Below are 16,050 nucleotides of genomic sequence, written 5' to 3'. Positions count from 1 at the left end.
CTTGTCTCCTGTTCCTCCAAGGACCCCAGCACACGTCCCCCTCATATCTGCTTCCAGGGAGCAGCTCCAGAGACCGGCCAGGGACTGGCTCATCGTGATCACTCGCTCATGTGGATTTGGGCCCCAGCTATAAATCTGTGGTGTGCCCTGTGACAGAGGCAGGTAATCCAGGGGCTGGGTGGCTCCGTGGGTTAAGCCTCTGCCTTCGGCTCAGGTCATGTTCCCAGGGTCCTGGAATCGAGCCCCACATCAGGCTCTCTGCTCAGCAGGGAGCCTGCTTCCTCCTCTCTCTCTCCCTCTCTCTGCCTCCCTCTCTGCCTACGTGTGATCTTTGTCAAATAAATAAAGAAAATCTTAAAAAAAAAAAAAGAAAAGAAAAGGGGAATGATGGATTTATGGAGAAATGATGACTATCCACACTCCTGAGATGAACGTGACATGGTCCTATCCTCGAGGAGCTCACGATCCAGGAGAGGAGAACAGGGAGCAGGCAAAAGGGTCACTGGGTGGCGGACAAGGGGGCAGGCAGTGTCAGCATGGGACGCAGTGCATAGGCCGCGTGTCCTCCAACCCTCTCACAGAGTCGGGGCAGCTCCCTAAACGGGGGGGTGGGGACGTTAAGCAGTTCAAAGACCACACCGAACCTCATGTCAATTCAAGTCGGATTTTGCCACCAAATGAATTTGAGACAACCTTTTGAGAAAAGGCTTGCTATTTTTCTAGAGCTTTCGGATTCTGGATTTGTGGGTGAGGGCACGTGGACTTGCAGTTGGGGCTAAGTCACCCATTAGGCATAGCGGGAACAGCACTTAGGACTCATGGTACTTTGGGGGGCTCACAAAAATGTTCTAACTTCTTTTAAAATGAGAATAAAAAGTGGAATTTTAGGTCAGGAAATGTCTTAATATTCAATATTAAGGTATTTGTCTTCACACCAGTGCAGTCATAGAAGATGATTTTGAATATTTCTTAGCGGAGGAAAGAGCTTGCGAAGCCAGAGTGCCTCAGGCAGGCAGAAGCCATCCTGGAGCTGTGCCTGGACACCTGCCCTCTGCAGATGCTGGAAGCTTCGGCAAGATAAGGCAATGACACCAGCACGGCGCTGGTGCACAGTAAACATTTAACGCATGATGACAGTAACAGTGAACATAACATCGTCACAGTCTCATTCTCCTTATCCACAAAAGGGAATGATCGCTGCCCTCCCCGCACTCCCAGGCCTGCTGGGAGGCCAAGGGCGGTAACAAATGCCAAAGTGCTTTGGGATGTGGCCCTGCCGTGTGGAGGAGGGGGGCTAATACTGTGACCATCACCCGCATCCACCCGCGCGTGGACTATGAGCAGATGTCCCTCTGCTGTCCTGCCCTCACCTGGCAGGACGTCCCGAGTGCCCGGCACAGGTGCCACCTTCCTTTCTGCACCTGCCTGACAGATGGACCTGTGGGAAGGGGAGAGGGAAAGGCTGAGGCGGGGGCACCTGGGAGCCAGATCAGCAGAGGAGCAGTTAAGGGGACCCCCAGAATCAACTTGGGGTGGGTCTAGGGTAGCCCTGAGAAGTCTGGGAGCAGCCTCGCGTTGTCAGGGAGGCTGTCTTTCTTAGCTTGGGTCTCCTCTCCCTTCTCCTTCCAGCCAGGCTCCTAAAGTGCATCCTTGCTGCCCTCGGCACCAAGACGCTGAGTCAGAAGTCCTGGACGTGAGGCTAGCGCTCCCACAGAGCCGTTCAACAGACATTTACCATGTGCTGCCTCGTGCTGGTCCTCCAGTAAGATGCTCCAGGGTCCAGGACAAGACCATCCCAGGCGTGCGCTCGGGGCTCTCTGATGACACTGCCCTCGCTGCGGCACCAGCATCCCTGCCTCATCCCCCCACCCTGGCCTCAGGTCTGGGAAGCTCACCCTATCAGTCTCTTTCCAGAAGCCCTCAGTTATCTGCTCAGCTGCCTTCTCGGCCCCGGGAGAGATAAGCAAGGTCAGCAACAGCTCGGCTGCTCCTGGGGAGAATTCCAGCAGGTGTCTACAAGGGGATTGTGGTCTTCCCCGCCTGGCCATAAAATTGCCCGCAGTCTGACACTGTCTGACACAGACAATGTTCCAAAAAGCAATTTTTAAAATGTTTTATATAGGTGGGGTGTCTGGGTGGCTCAGTCAGTTAAGCATCTGCCTTCAGCTCAGGTCATGATCTCAGGGTCCTGCGATGGAGCCCAGCATCCAGCTCCCTGCTCAACGGGGAGCCTGCTTCTCCCTCAGCTCCTCCCCCTGCTCGTGCTCTTGCTCTCTCTCTCTCTCTCTCTCAAATAAATAAATAAAATATTTTAAAAAATGTTTATATAGCATGAAGTGATTTTAAACAGCTTTGGAAAATTTCTGTGAAGTTTTTTTATGACAATACAAAGAAAACCAGCAAACAAAATCTCTCTTCCCTCCGCTTTTTCGTCTCCCCTCTTGGGAACAGGCCTCTGCATCAGCTGCAGTAAGAAGAGGGCAGATGAGGCCAATCGAACATTCCTTAAAATGCTGTTAGAACGACAAAATGAAAACCAGTCAACTGAACATCCTAGCAAACTGGCTTTAGGCACATTGACCTGGAGCCCAAACTCTGGTGCTCAGATGGAGCTTAGTAAATATCTGTTGACTGAAGAGCAAATGTGTTTGCCTGCTAGGTGACGTCCAGGCTTGAGGAGACGGGCTACCCTGACTCTGTTCCTGGCAGGTGGGTCGAGAAGGGGGAATGAAAAGGGTCGTACATGAGCTAACAACAGGCTCTCGAAGCGACTTTATAACTGAACACACAAACTTGTTTGGCCAGCATGTAACAGCACGATGTCCTCAAAGGGCTTTCCATGTGCTGGGACATCCTGTGTGACACTGGGCGGTATGGGATAACCAGTAGCACTGCCTTAGAATCTCCCCATAAACGTGAGTCTCCAAACTTCTTACCAGGGCCAGGGAACACATGATGTCCCTGACAGACATGGGGCGGCAAGTCATAGGACCTGACAACAGCACCTCCCGATAGGAGGGGCCAGCTGGCTGAGTCTTAGCTTAGAGGCAGCTGTTGCATTAAATCTGGAGGGAGGGCGGCTTCTGGCAGCTCCACAGGCTTCCTGATGCTGGATACTCCCCTGGACCTTTCCAAGACCGGCTGACCAGGAGAGGAGGGGATGTGCTTCCTTGTCCCTTAACCATGGGTTAACCTCACTGGATGGAGCCCCATCACTAACACTGCCATAATTCCTTGCCCTTGAATCTGAGAAGTCATCAACTACTAAATGTGTCACGTTCTAGTAAAAAAAGAAAAAGTGTGGCCAATTAGCCCCTGACAGGCTGTTAACTTTAAGAAGCCTCCTGATTTCAGAGATCTTAAAATAAGAAAAAAAATGTCTTAGAATTAAAGAGATGTTATTTGTTTTCAGGACAACTGTGTTTCTGATTGCTTTGATGTGGGTCTTAATCCCAGTCCCATTACTTCCTAGCTGTGTGGCCGGGTGCAAGGAACTTGACTTCGATAAGCCTCAGTCTTCTTGTTAGTAGAACAGAATGGTAATACTTCCTTCATAGGTTATGAGAGGAGGAAACAATGATGCCTATAGAATGTTGAGCTTGATGCCTAGCATATCATAATTAGCTACATAAGATTATCTAACAAGGCTTGTGGGGACAACACATTTCTTCAGCGCCCAGGTAGGTATACTGAGCTGAATCAATCTATGACTTCTTGGGGCTGGTATTTCCCAACAGACTATGACCAAGAGCAGGAAGGGCAGAGAACTGAATAAAGAACCAGCTGTCTAGGTTTATCAAGGGCACTGAAAGCAGGGGGAATACAGGAGGTTTGAGGGAGAATAGTTGGGATGCGGGGAGTTCCAGTTACCAAAATGGAAAAGTAGATTGTACTGAACTAACTCTCTGGCTGGTAACAATGATAAGCTCTGGACAATATACAAAACAACTGCTTGAAAGCACCTGAGAACAGCCCAAAGCAGCAGAAGCTGGAGGAGACATGGTTTTTGAAACCATGCCCTAGTGCGTACTTCTCAGTAAGCCCAGGACTAAGAGTTATACCCTAGGACTATGGACAAAACCAAAATAAACCTACCTGAACAAAACCTAAATACCAAACCTCCGCAAGACCAAGGGGGTATGCCAGTAAATTAACCACCTGCCAGAGCAAAACACAAGATTCTTTAGAGGAAGGCAATAAAATACAAAGTCACTCAATGTATCATACAAGAAGTCCAGTTTACAATTTAAAAATGATAGACATGTGAAGAAGCAGGAAAATGTGACCCATGCTCAAGAAAAATAATAGCCCATAAAACCAGACCCACTGATGAGCTAGATGTTGGACTTAGTTAAAAAAAGAACTTTAAAATGGCTATTATAATATATGTACAGGATTTTCAGGAAGTGAAGGATAGAATGAATGAGCAGATAGAGAATCTCAGAAGAGAAATTGGTCCTATAAAAATAAACCAGTGGAAATTTTAGACCCAAAAAATACAGTACCTGACATAAAACATACTTTGGATAAAATTAACATAGATTAGATACTGTAGAAGGAAAGGTCAGTAAACGTGGAGATAAGTAATAGAAATGATCCAACTGAAGCACAGGAAGGAAAAGGAAAAGGAAGAGGAAGGAAAGAAGGAAGAGAGGGAGGAAGGGCAAGAAAGAGGAGGGGAGCTTCAGTGACCTGTGGGACAACACCAAGTGTGTAAATGGAGTTCCAGAAGGGTAGGAAAGAGATAACTGTATTGAAGAAATATTAGAAGAAATAATGGCCCTGAATTGCCTTACACATATCCAAATTTAGTGAGACCCGTCAACTCAAAGATCCAAGAAGCTCATTGAACTCCACACAGAATCAGCGCAAAGAAACCCACACCTATGCACACCACAAACTGCTAAAAACCAAGATAAAAAGAACTCTTAAAAGACATGAGGGGAAGAGACTCACTATACCCAGGAGCAGTAATAAGGAAGAGATCTGACTGCTCATCAGAAACAATGTAGGCCAGAAGACAATGGAAAGGCATTTAAAAACTACAGAAGGGAAGGGAAAAACCGGCAATTTGGGATCTGTGAGGCTTGAAATGCTGGTGAGACACTGCATCCCCTCCTAAGCACCCCTTTTTACAACACACACTGCCCATGCACTTCCGCCATATACAGTATCTCAGTAGAAGAGCCCAACATTTCCAACAGAGAAAAAAATTGTAACTATCAGAAAGGTGATAAGACATGAAAACACATGAAATTGTTTAAACAAATTGGGGGACATAATTAAGCGTCTTTGTGTTCTGCCACCATGTAAACCTCACACAGGATGAAAAACATCCTGATCAAAAAAAGTGTAAAAAAAGAAAGGGAGATTCCCTTCTCCTCATGTGCTTTGGTCACATGATACTTTGGTCCAACAGGCAGCTGGAAATGTGGGAAGGGTGTTTCTCAAGGAGGTCACAGGGATTCCGAGCTGAAGTTAGGCGCCTGGCAAGCAAGAGCGGAGAGGTGTTTGGACACAGGAAGAGCAATGGCCCCGTTTCCTGGGCAACCACTGAATGCTTAATGCCACGCCTTGTGCTTTAGGTGCATCATATGGCTCAGTCCTCTCACACCCTAAGGAATCGGCAGTATCATTTTTAAAAAATTTTTCTTAATGAGAAAACCAAGTTTGCGAGAGAAAGAGGAGATTGCCCAGGTTAGTGACAGAGTGGGGATCTGAGCCCAGGTCTGTTAGACATTGAGCCACAGCTCCTCATCCTTCCCAGCCAGGCACTCAATTATTCACTCCTCTGTACCAGGCTGCACAGAAGGAGAGCTCTGTGTGGCCCACACCCACATGTGCTCCGGTGCTCCAGGAACTCATAGCCCAGGAAAGGAGGCGATGGGGATTAATGCAGCCAACACTGAGTAGGTACCATGTACTAGCCGGTACACATCACACTTAGTGTGTTGCCATCTTATTCATTTTTCTCAACAGCCCCATCAGGTAAGTCCTTGTAACATCTCGATTTTACGTTTGAGGACAGTGAGGCTTATAGCTGAGTGGTAGAAGCAGAATTTGACTGCACAACTCAAGCTCTCCAGAAGCATCCTCAACTGCCCAAGGCCACCTCAAAGGTGAGGAATATGCAAACATGGATAGGGCGAGGCCATCCTGGTGTTCCTCTCCCACTTGATGGGATCCTAGGAACTGTGAATTGTGAAAGCAAATTTGCTCTAGTAATCCAGGAGCTGGGCTGCACCTGTTCCGCAGGGAGGGTGGGTCCTGGAAATTCCCTCTGACCCAGTGAGTCCCATCACCTCCACTTGCCTCTCTCACCAGGATGGCTGCAACCATCGCCCACCAGCTCCAGGTGACTTGTCTACGGTTCCTGCCAACTCAGTCTTTACTCAACAACTAATGGGGCCTTTCAGAAATAAAAGCAAGTTGCTCGAAAACTTTCCGTGGCTTCCCACTGTCCTTGGATCAAGTCCCACCTCCAAAAAGGCCTCGTCTTCCGCCATGCTCCCTGTCTCTCCTCAGACAAATGCACTCCTGGGAAGAACTCCCTATAATTGTTCCAGTTATTACTGCTGCCTAACAAATTACCATCAAAACTCAACAGCCTAAACAACCATTTTCCTATCCTCATGGATTCTATGGGTCAAGGATTCAGCTGTAGAACGGTACAGTGGCTCATCTCTGTGTCCGATGCCTGGGGCCTTGGCAGGAAGACTCCAGCAGGAGCTGACTCAGGGCTGGGGGCTGGACCTCCCGGCTGTGAGCTGGGACCCGTGTCACCCCGGGCCTCTGCACAGCAGCTTGCAGGTAGCTGGACTTCCCAGGGTCTAGCCTGGCTCGGGGCTCAAAAGAGAGTTTCCCAGTGAACAAGGCAGAAGCTGCACCGCCTCGTCTCACCCAGGCTTGGATAGCAGGTAGTGTCATTTCCAGTGCATTCCACCAGTTGTAAGGAGGTCACAAACCCACCTGGATTCAAAGGGAGGGGACAGAGACCCTACGTCTCACTGGGATGAGTGTCAAGGTCTCGTGTTGGACTAGGAGATTATTGGGGCCATCTTCAAGAAAGCCATCTGCCATGTGGTCCTTCACACTATTGTCTCTACCCAGACTATCGACTCTCCAACTCGCACCTGCTGACTCTTACCCGTCCGTCAGGCTTCAGCGGAAAGACCACACGCTCGGGGAGCCTGCCCCGACTGCCCGGCTTGAGCCAGCCTCCTGCTGAGAGATCTGCTTAGCACCTAGCACTTCTCATGGGTCTGTCTGTCTGTCTCCCCTCCTGACTACAAGCTCTGTGAGGAGAGCAACTTTGACTTCCTGGTGTCAGCTCAGAGCAGGTTCCCAATAAACACATCCTGGAGAAGACACATGCGAGACAGAGGAGGAAGGGGAGGAGAAGGAAGCATGCCAGCCTCCAGGCTGACGAGGGGGCCGCTCCGGAAGGATCGACTCCAGCCTATGTGCCTCTGCTGCGCCTGAGTCCCCAGCCTCCCGCGGCTTCTGTGCAGCCCACGCACAGGGACCCTCCAGAGTGGGCGGGCGCCTTCACCCCTACGGTGGTCATGAGTGGCACACTGTCCAACCCGACCGTCTGGCTAATGTTGTCACCTGTAAGCTACTGTGGTCTTCTGGTGAAGACTCGCCTTCTAAAAAGGAACAGGACCGACAGATGACAAAGGGAGCTCGTCTGAGCAGGCTGGGAGGGGCCGAGGCGAGAAGCAGAGTTTGCTCCCAGCCGACACAGGAGGGGCAGTCCTGAGGAGCAGAGGACCACAGTGGACGTGCTTGCCTGGGGCCCAGCAACACAGTGCACTATGTCTGATGGTAAGGAGAATCCCACCGAAGCTTCTCTCCGATCTGCACCCGAGCGTCATCACCGCCATCATCACTAAACTTCTCTAAAGAGGAAAGAAGAGTCACCCCCAGTATTTCACACAGCTGCTGCCCAGGCAGAGACACAAACCTGCACCCCGCCGCTCCCGCCCCGGTACCTGCTGGCCTCCCCCGTCTGCCCGCGGTGCTGACACGTGTGTCCGCAGGATTGCTCACTTCACGGGGCTCCGGCGCGGTCTTCTCCCTTCTGCTCTGACTCTGTGAACGCTCGTGCGCTCCACCTCACTGACAGACCGTGCTGGGGCCTCTCATCACGGGTCCTCAAAGGTCCGGAGGTCACCGCAGAGGTTCTGGGAGTGTGGTCCCGGCCTGCCTGCCTCCCGAGTGCTGAGTCCAGCCCGCTGGGGCGCTCCTGTCCTGCACCAAGCCCTCCCCCGCGTGATACCGTGGAATCCATGAAGCTAGATCACTGGCCCTGGCTCGTTTACTGACGCATGAAAGGGATGCCAGAACCGTGAAGTGACTTAATCAAGGCCTCTAGGTGGTAAGTGATAGGCGGTTCTCCCATGCACAGCCCCCCCCCGCCCCCGCCAGCCTGTGGTGTTTCCCGTGTCTCAGGCCACTGCCTCCTGCTAGCTTCAGCACAGATCCCGCTGGCTTCTGTGCACAGCCTTGGGCTCCCTCCCCGGGGTTTAGAGGTGAGAGAGAGGCCTCTAGGAAGGGCACCCATGGGGAGAAGCCATCTGTGCGGGGCTGTCCCCCCTGCTCACCTGGGGCTCTGTGGGGCAGTGCAGGGATGAGGGAACCATCCGGGGGGAGGACCTGCTGCCTACGCAGCTAGAGCAGATCTAGACCCATCACCTGAGTCAGAGGGGAAGCCGTCTGCCTCGGCAGAGCACGCTAGTGGCGGGCAGGCCAGGGAGTAGAGCCGGCCCAGCTGCTTGTGCCAGGGAAGGAGGGGGCCGGGGAGGAGGGCCGCGTAAGCGGGCTGGGGCGGGAGGGGCCAGGCCAGCTGGGGCTGGAGTTAGTGTGACATCACCAGGCGGCCCGCCTCTGTCTGGGGCTGAGGGGAGGCCCGGAGCCTTTCTGGGGCCTGGGGGATCCTCTTGCACTGGTGGGTGGAGAGAAGTGCCTCCAGCCAACCAGGGTCAGGCTGTGCTCACAGTTTCCTCCGCGGCATGTAAAGGCTCCACAAAGGAGTGGGGAGTTCAAATGAGGCTGCTGCTGACGGCCTGAGGATGGACCCGGAGCCCTGAGCAGCGCTGCCTGAGTCCCTGACCTGCAGAGCATGGCACTGAGGCAGCCGCCGGCCCCTGCTGGGAGAGGAGGCAGGTTGTAAGCAGCCCCAGCAGGACCCCTGGCCAGCCCCCACCCCACCCGGCCCAAGACTGGCTGTGCAGCACCGCGGAGCAAGCAGAGGCCAGTGAGGCAGGGCTGCTCGGCAGCCAGTCCAGCCTGCGACTCGGGGACCCCTCCTGGAGGCCATGGACAGGCTGCCCTGCTGACGGCTGGGGCAGAGCACGTGAGGAGCTGCCCCGGGGAGTCTAGCAGGAGTGACGAGGTAAGGGGCCAGCTCCGTGGCACCAAGGGACAACGGGGCAAGAGGCAGCAGCTGGCCCCATGTCTGGGGGTTCAAGAACCCTGACCCCTCCAGCTGGGGGTGTGTGCAGCTGCACCCCAGAGGGGGTCACTCTTGCTTTCGTCTGGAGCCAAAAAAGTCACTGCTGGGGCAGACCGCGGACACCTGGGCCGAGGGTGGTGTTCTGGGGGCATGAGACCACGGGCTGGGGCTTTGAGAGCTTCCTCTGTAAGCCCTACTGTGCCGCAGACAAAGAGCCTTTGGGGTGAAGGAAGGCGGCTCCTGGGCACGGCCCAGCAGCTGGGGTGTGTGCGTGAGCGCGTTCCTGCGTGTAGGTGTGTGCTTAGGGGGACAGGGGTAGCCCAAGGACATGGGAAGACGTTTTGAAGTTTTGGGTTCCTATGCACTCTGCCTAGACCCTATGCCGAGGCAAAAGCAAAAGCAAACACTGTCCTGCCAGAGCCAGGAGCCCTTGTTCAGAAAGTTCCCTGGAGCCCAGCAGCCTCTGCCCACCCCTCAGCTGGAGAGGAGAGAACCAAAGGGGTCCGGAGCTGGAAGGGACACACCAGCTAGAGGGTTCCGTCACCGTGGCTTGGGGCAAAGCGTTGCCCCGGCTTTCCCTGCATGTCCACAGATGCCTGATCCCGCCCAGCACCGGACGGGAGCCCAGGTCTCCAGCGGGCTGTCTGTGGCACGAAAGAGGGGAGGACCAGTCTTCCCCGGCACCCGGCAGGGGGTACAGCGCCGGCTCCACATTCCAAGTCCCTTGAAAGTGCTCAGCATTAGATAACATTTCCAAACAGAAATTCTTCACTGATCCCTCCCTTCTCCTTCTGTGATATGTGTGTCACGGGTCAGCTATTGCTTCTGCTGTGGGATTATGAGAGCTCCCAGAGGCCAGTTCGGTTACTCAGAAAAGGATCTCCTTTCACCAGGGCTCTGAGGAAAGCCGAGAATGCCACTTCCGAAGCTGGCCGAATGCTCCCCACATACGTTCTCCCACGGTGAGGCAGAGTAAGGTAGTGCTTCTGAGCTAGCTTCAGATCCTAGCTCCTCTACTCAGCAGTCCCGGGACCCCGGCAGGGCATTCAGTCTCTCGAAACCTGTTTCCTTTTCTGCGAAATGGGAGAATGATACCAGCTGTCTCTTAGCAACGGCCAACATACTGCACTCACCCTGGGCCAGACGCTTACCAGCTCGCGGGACCCTCACAGCCATCCTGCAACAGGGTACTGTTGTTCACCCCCCTTGTCCCCACCTTTACGGGAGGAAGCTGAGGAACGGAGGTTCAGGGATGTGCCCAAGGCCATAGGGTTAGTAAGCGCCAGCACCGGAACTTGAACTCAGCACTCTGAGCCACACTCCACTGCTTTCTAGGAGGAGCACATGGGATCATGCCCGGGAGTGCCTTCGCACAGCACCTGCCGTGAGGCAAACCCTCAGAAAAAGTTAGGCACGGAGTATCAAACCCGTAACAATCAAAGTCGCAGGTACCCAGATTCTCTCTGTGCTGAACAACCTAGGAGGGCTGTCAGAAAATCCCACCAGGAGAGCCAGCGTGGTGGCCACTACTGCCGCCCATGTGGTGAGGGGGGTCTTCCCAGGAACGGAGGGGGCCTTTATGTCTGGAGGGAACTGCAACACATCCAGGTCCCTGAAGTCCACGCTAACAGAGGGTGCAGACACCCTCCACCCAAGGGGACCCTGGGTGTATCCTCACCACCCACACGGGCACTCCTCGTCTGCCCGTCGGGCTCCTGCCAGAACGGCAGTGTGAGGAAAGTGAGCTAACTCCATGCCGCAGGAAGACGAGCACCGGGCCTGTCCGAGGGCCGTAGAGGGGGATGCAAGGACTCCTCCCCCAAACCCCACCTCCATCACCACCTCTGACCATATGGAGGCCAACGCTGGTGCGTCTTAGCTTAGGACAGTAGCTTCTCTCCTGTGGGCCCACAGGTCACAGTGGATCCCCTGAACTCCGGAGAGCATTTCATTAGATACGTACGTCTCTGGCACAGGACTCTGGGGCCGCAGAAGCTGCAGGTTTCCCAGCTCCAGGCGGGAACTACAGTGGCTCACTGTGCTCTGCAGGTAGCCCTGTCTGACTGACGTCACAGGCCTGCCTAACAAAAATTAGATCAATTACTACTCAATAAAGGCAGCCATGGTAAAACAGGCAAGATGTGTAAAACACACGGCCCAGGAGGGGACTGCACAGTATTGCTTTAAGTTCACGGGCAGAGCAACTAAGTCATTTCTCCATCCCACAGTGATTTACTAAGTACAGGCTGAGCTAAGGAAGCACATACATTGTCTCATTTCATCCTCAACACAAGCCTCGGAGGCAGGTGCCAGTTTTAGCATCCCAGTTTTCAGATGAGATAACTAAGGCTCGGAGAGGTTAAGTAACTTGCCCAAGGTGACACAGTTGGTGATGATGCGGTTCTTGAACCCTGGTCAGCCTGGCTCCAAAGTCTATACTTCTCCCCTCCTCACTCCACTGCCCTGGTCAAGGTATCCTGACTTCTCTTCTCCTGACCCCATCACTGGGTCCCCCGGCAGCCAAGTCCATTCCGGCTGCTGTCCTACTGAACGCTCACACCACGCCATCTGCAAACCACGTGTACCTGCCTTCGACGCATCACCTGCTTGTGAAAGAGGCCTCTCTCTGACACAGAACAGGCTTTATCCACCCCTTCTTACAGATGAGCCTCCGCACAGCTACACGGCACCATGGGACCCTGGCACCGACTCAGTGGGACGGAGCCTTGGGCAAATTTCGCCTATGTGTCTGAGATACCATTCATGTGTTTCCTATGTCCCTACTTGGAGAGTCTGCAGGCTGCAGGACTAGCGTACAGGTCCTCACGGTCTGCGCTGCCACACTCGAGTAATTCTGACCACATCAGGGAGGCAGCAACCGGTAGCTACCTTAGAACGAACAGCAGCAGCCCGCCCAAGGCAGGCACATCCAGCTTCAGGCCTCTCTGAATCATAGCCCATTTCACCCGAAGTGGTCTCAATGGACAGCAGTCAGATGTGGAGGGGCTCTGCTGGTGGGGCTCAGGGCCCACTGGAAGGAGGCAGAAGGTGAATCTAGCAATCACACAGATGTACAACAGTAAGAGACCTATGACGAGGGGGCACAGGGCACCAAATGAGTGGTGCTGTCCCCATTTTACACAGGAGGAAACTGAGGCTCGGAGGTTGTAGCACCTCTGCCAACGTTCCTCCAAAAAGCGAGGATTCAAACCCAGCCCACTGCCATCCGGGATAGACACACTGGGGAAATCTTAAGAATGAATCACTTCATTGAATAGCATTCTTCTCTGTGAATTTATATAAAATACCCCAAATAGAAGGGTTATTCAGCCACTGGCAACTGGGAGTTTGTGGTGATAGATAGGTCACATCAGAAACTCATGCCAAGAGTAGTTTCTGTAACAAAACCGGATTCCCTAATATTGACTGTAAACCATATGACGGATTTAACGACAGCCTGGGGTGGGGGGCGGCAGTTAAAACTTTACAATGTTCTGTTACATCAATTGTAAGACACATCCTGATCACAGAAATGTTCACATGTTGGGTGGGGGGAGTCAGGCCTCTCACAATCAAGCTATTGTGTTAGGTCTGTTCTCCAGCGAAACCAACCGGCCTGTCTTGGGGCCAGCAGCCCCAGAGCCTCAGCCTCCTCCTGCTGCCTAGTCCTCCAGAAAGGCAGGCACGAGATCCCCAAGAAGAGCCCAGAGAGGGAGAGCCTGGGTGGCTTAGTTGGGCGTGTGACTCTTAGTTTCGGCTCAGGTCATGATCTCAGGGTCATGGGATGGAGCCCTGAATAGGCTCTGCACTGGGCGTAGAAACTGCTTGGAATTCTATCTCCCTCTGCCTCTCTCTCTCTCTTTAAAGGGTGGGGGGAGCCCAGAGGGAAGTCTGTCCTTATCTCTCAGAAGCACCTGAGGAACAGTTCAGTTCCAGGAAAGACCGAAATCCTGCCTGAGGCCGCCCCAGTCCAACCTCCACGAGGGAAAGCTGGTATCTCTCAGTCACTGCGGGACCTCCATGACTTGGGGCTGGGCAGAGAATGGATGTGTGGAATGGATGAATGAATGACTGAATGAATGAATGAATGAAGCAAGCAAGCCTCAGACCCTGACAAACAAGCCTCTCCGTCCCATGGTGCCACATAGTTCCCCTCTGTGTTGTCGAGCCAAGGCCCCTCTGGGGCGCCTCTACTCCCACCTTGTGCCCACCCCAATCCTCACCCCAGCTGGAGCTGCCCTGCCAAGGTACTGATCACCAACCCCTTTGTTCTCTGTCCCGCCAACCACCCTGGGCCTCTTGAGAACAGGGACCTACCCCGTTCCTGCTCTGTCTCCAGCCCCAGCATGTGGCTGGGACAGGGGAAATGCTCGGGAAATACATGCAATGAATGGAATCCTTGAAGTGCCATTCTGGCTGTTGGGTATTTGGAGGGGAAACAACCCTGACCCCACTTTTAGCAGCTCACGTCTGGGGTGCACAACCAGATGAGGTTGGTCTGGGGTGCTGCGATGGGTGCTGTGATGGGTGCACGGCTGCTCCTGGGGGCAGAGGAGGAAGGGGGCCTCACTGTGGACGGTGGCTTCACAGGGAAGTGGATCTGGGAGGTCAAGTGAGAGAGGGAGATAGATGTGTGCCTCAGGCAAGACACGGGGGAAGGCGCTGGGGCAAAAAGAAGAGCATGTGCAGAGAGGCAGGGAGCCTGAGTGTGAGCACAGAGGCTCTGTCCTAAAGCAGGACACCAACACGACCAGCTGGAGCCTTAGACGGACGGGCCTCGAGCCGCCTGCACCCTGGAGGGCAGGGGAGGGAGGGCCCAAAGGCAGGGGGGCCAGTTAGGACTGTGTGGCTAAGAAACCTGCCTCTGGGGTAGACAAACTTGGTTCCAGGCCTGGCCTCACCACTTGGTAGCCCTGTGGCCCTTGGCAAGTGACTTCATCCTTTCCCTCTGTCTCCTCTTCTGTGAGATTAAAATAATCATAGGCCCAACCTCACAGAGTTACTGGGATCTGAGAGGTAGGCACAGAATGTGCTTGTCCCGGTGCTCAAGGGATGAGTCCATGCCAACAGGCCGAGGTGGCCTTAGGTGCTAACCGCTCGGCCTGGCCTAGAAAAGCAGTTCCAGGCCAGGCCCACAGTCCCCAGGAAGCCACTGTGGGGCAGCACTGTCTGCCCTGTCCCCAGCTTCTCCCTCTCATCTGAGGCTCGCCCAGTTCCCAGGCTCCAGAGCAAACCAGGCATTGCCGGAAACGCAGCAGCCAACTCAGAAGCCGGGCTCTGACATGGCTTCTGCAGACTTTCCCCTCCTCGGCTCTGTTGGCTGGGGCTCCTGGCACAGAGGGCTCAGTGCGCAGGCTTTGGGGGAATCTCAAAATGGTTCCCAAATAACGCATCGTGAAAAAGTAACAGCAGCATCCTTGTCCCCCCTGGCAAAGGCAACTAGCTCCCCACTGCCTAACCACATCCCGCCTTGCCCTATGATCTCACAGTATGACCACAACCCACCTCCTCCACGAACTCAGTCAGCCCTCCCCTGGAGCCATCTCCTCCCCAGAGGCAGAAGGATGAGAGCCCAGGGCATCAGGCAGATTCAACCCCCACACTGCTACTCTCCCAGGTAAATGGGTCGGATCCAACACTGCCTGCCTGTCTGGCTCCTGCCTCTGTTCCCACCACCCATGACAGGGCCAGAGCGGGGCTGTCACAGTGCATGATGACCGGCTGGAGGGGAAGGCTAGGGGATGGGAGGCTGGATAGATGAACAAATGGCTCATTTGAAGGTCTTATGAGAGCTGAGCTGGCAGGGTCTGGGAACTGGCTCCAGACTCCTTGGGTGCCCACACGGCCTTCTGGTGGGGAATGAATCACAGGATCCTAGGCTGGGAGGGGATGGCAGTTGGAGATGCGGCTGTTCCCTCCCTGGCCCCCAGGCTAGCGGTGAATCACCTAGGACAAGCGAGGCACAGTTCCTTCGGGTTTTCTAAGGTGAGGACGCCACTGCTCATCCTAGATGCCCATTTTGGGGTCTTGCCACTTGGATAATCAAGAAGCTGTTTCTAACATCCAACAAAACCCCCCCTTGTACTAACCTGAAAGCCATTTCTACTGATTTAGTCAACAGCAACTAAGAAGCAATCTGCATCCTGGCCGTGAAGCCCACAGACAAGCACCTTTTGTTTGTTCGTGCTGGCCAGAGAGACAATCTCGGAGGAAGTGAGGGCATGGGCACTGCAGTTGACAGCAGAATCCCGTCCTGACATTTATTTCAAGGGACCTCAGACAAGGGATCTCTCTGGACCTGGGTTTACTCTCCCGCAAAATGCAAATAATATTTCTCTTCTCCTTGGTGTAAAGGGACCATACAATTTGGTACCCAATCGGGACACTTTTGAAAGGAAGAGGGGGTGCGATTCATAATTACGTAAGATAATGGGCCTCAGCGGGGGGCAACCTTGTGCACGGGCCTGGAAGTGCCAGTGAGAAAGGGCACACCAGGCACACGGTGAGTTTACCACAAACAAACAAGGACTGTTGTTATCTATGCTTTTGGTTATATGGTCAGCTGGGCCCTCTGGGGCCCCTTCTGGAATTTT

The 16,050-nt window shown here is 53.7% G+C and overlaps 2 protein-coding genes across 14 annotated transcripts in view; one reads left to right on the top strand and one right to left on the bottom strand.

Annotated features, from left to right (window-relative positions):
* Positions 1-16,050, bottom strand: part of LOC111146150 (Ral GEF with PH domain and SH3 binding motif 1) — a 275,084-nt gene that overhangs the window by 90,070 nt on the left and 168,964 nt on the right. The window lies entirely within an intron of this gene.
* Positions 9,063-16,050, top strand: part of LOC111146155 (angiopoietin like 2) — a 34,527-nt gene continuing 27,539 nt past the window's right edge. The window contains exon 1 of the mRNA XM_022501588.1: positions 9,063-9,397. The gene's annotated coding sequence lies outside the window, so the exon portion shown is untranslated. The remainder of the gene's footprint in view (positions 9,398-16,050) is intronic.

The sequence above is a fragment of the Enhydra lutris genome, unplaced genomic scaffold (assembly GCF_002288905.1).
Source record: "Enhydra lutris kenyoni isolate GAN:26980312 unplaced genomic scaffold, ASM228890v2 scaffoldscaffold13, whole genome shotgun sequence".
In the NCBI taxonomy this organism is placed as follows: Eukaryota; Metazoa; Chordata; class Mammalia; order Carnivora; family Mustelidae; genus Enhydra; species Enhydra lutris.
This window is presented reverse-complemented; position numbering and strand designations above follow the sequence as displayed.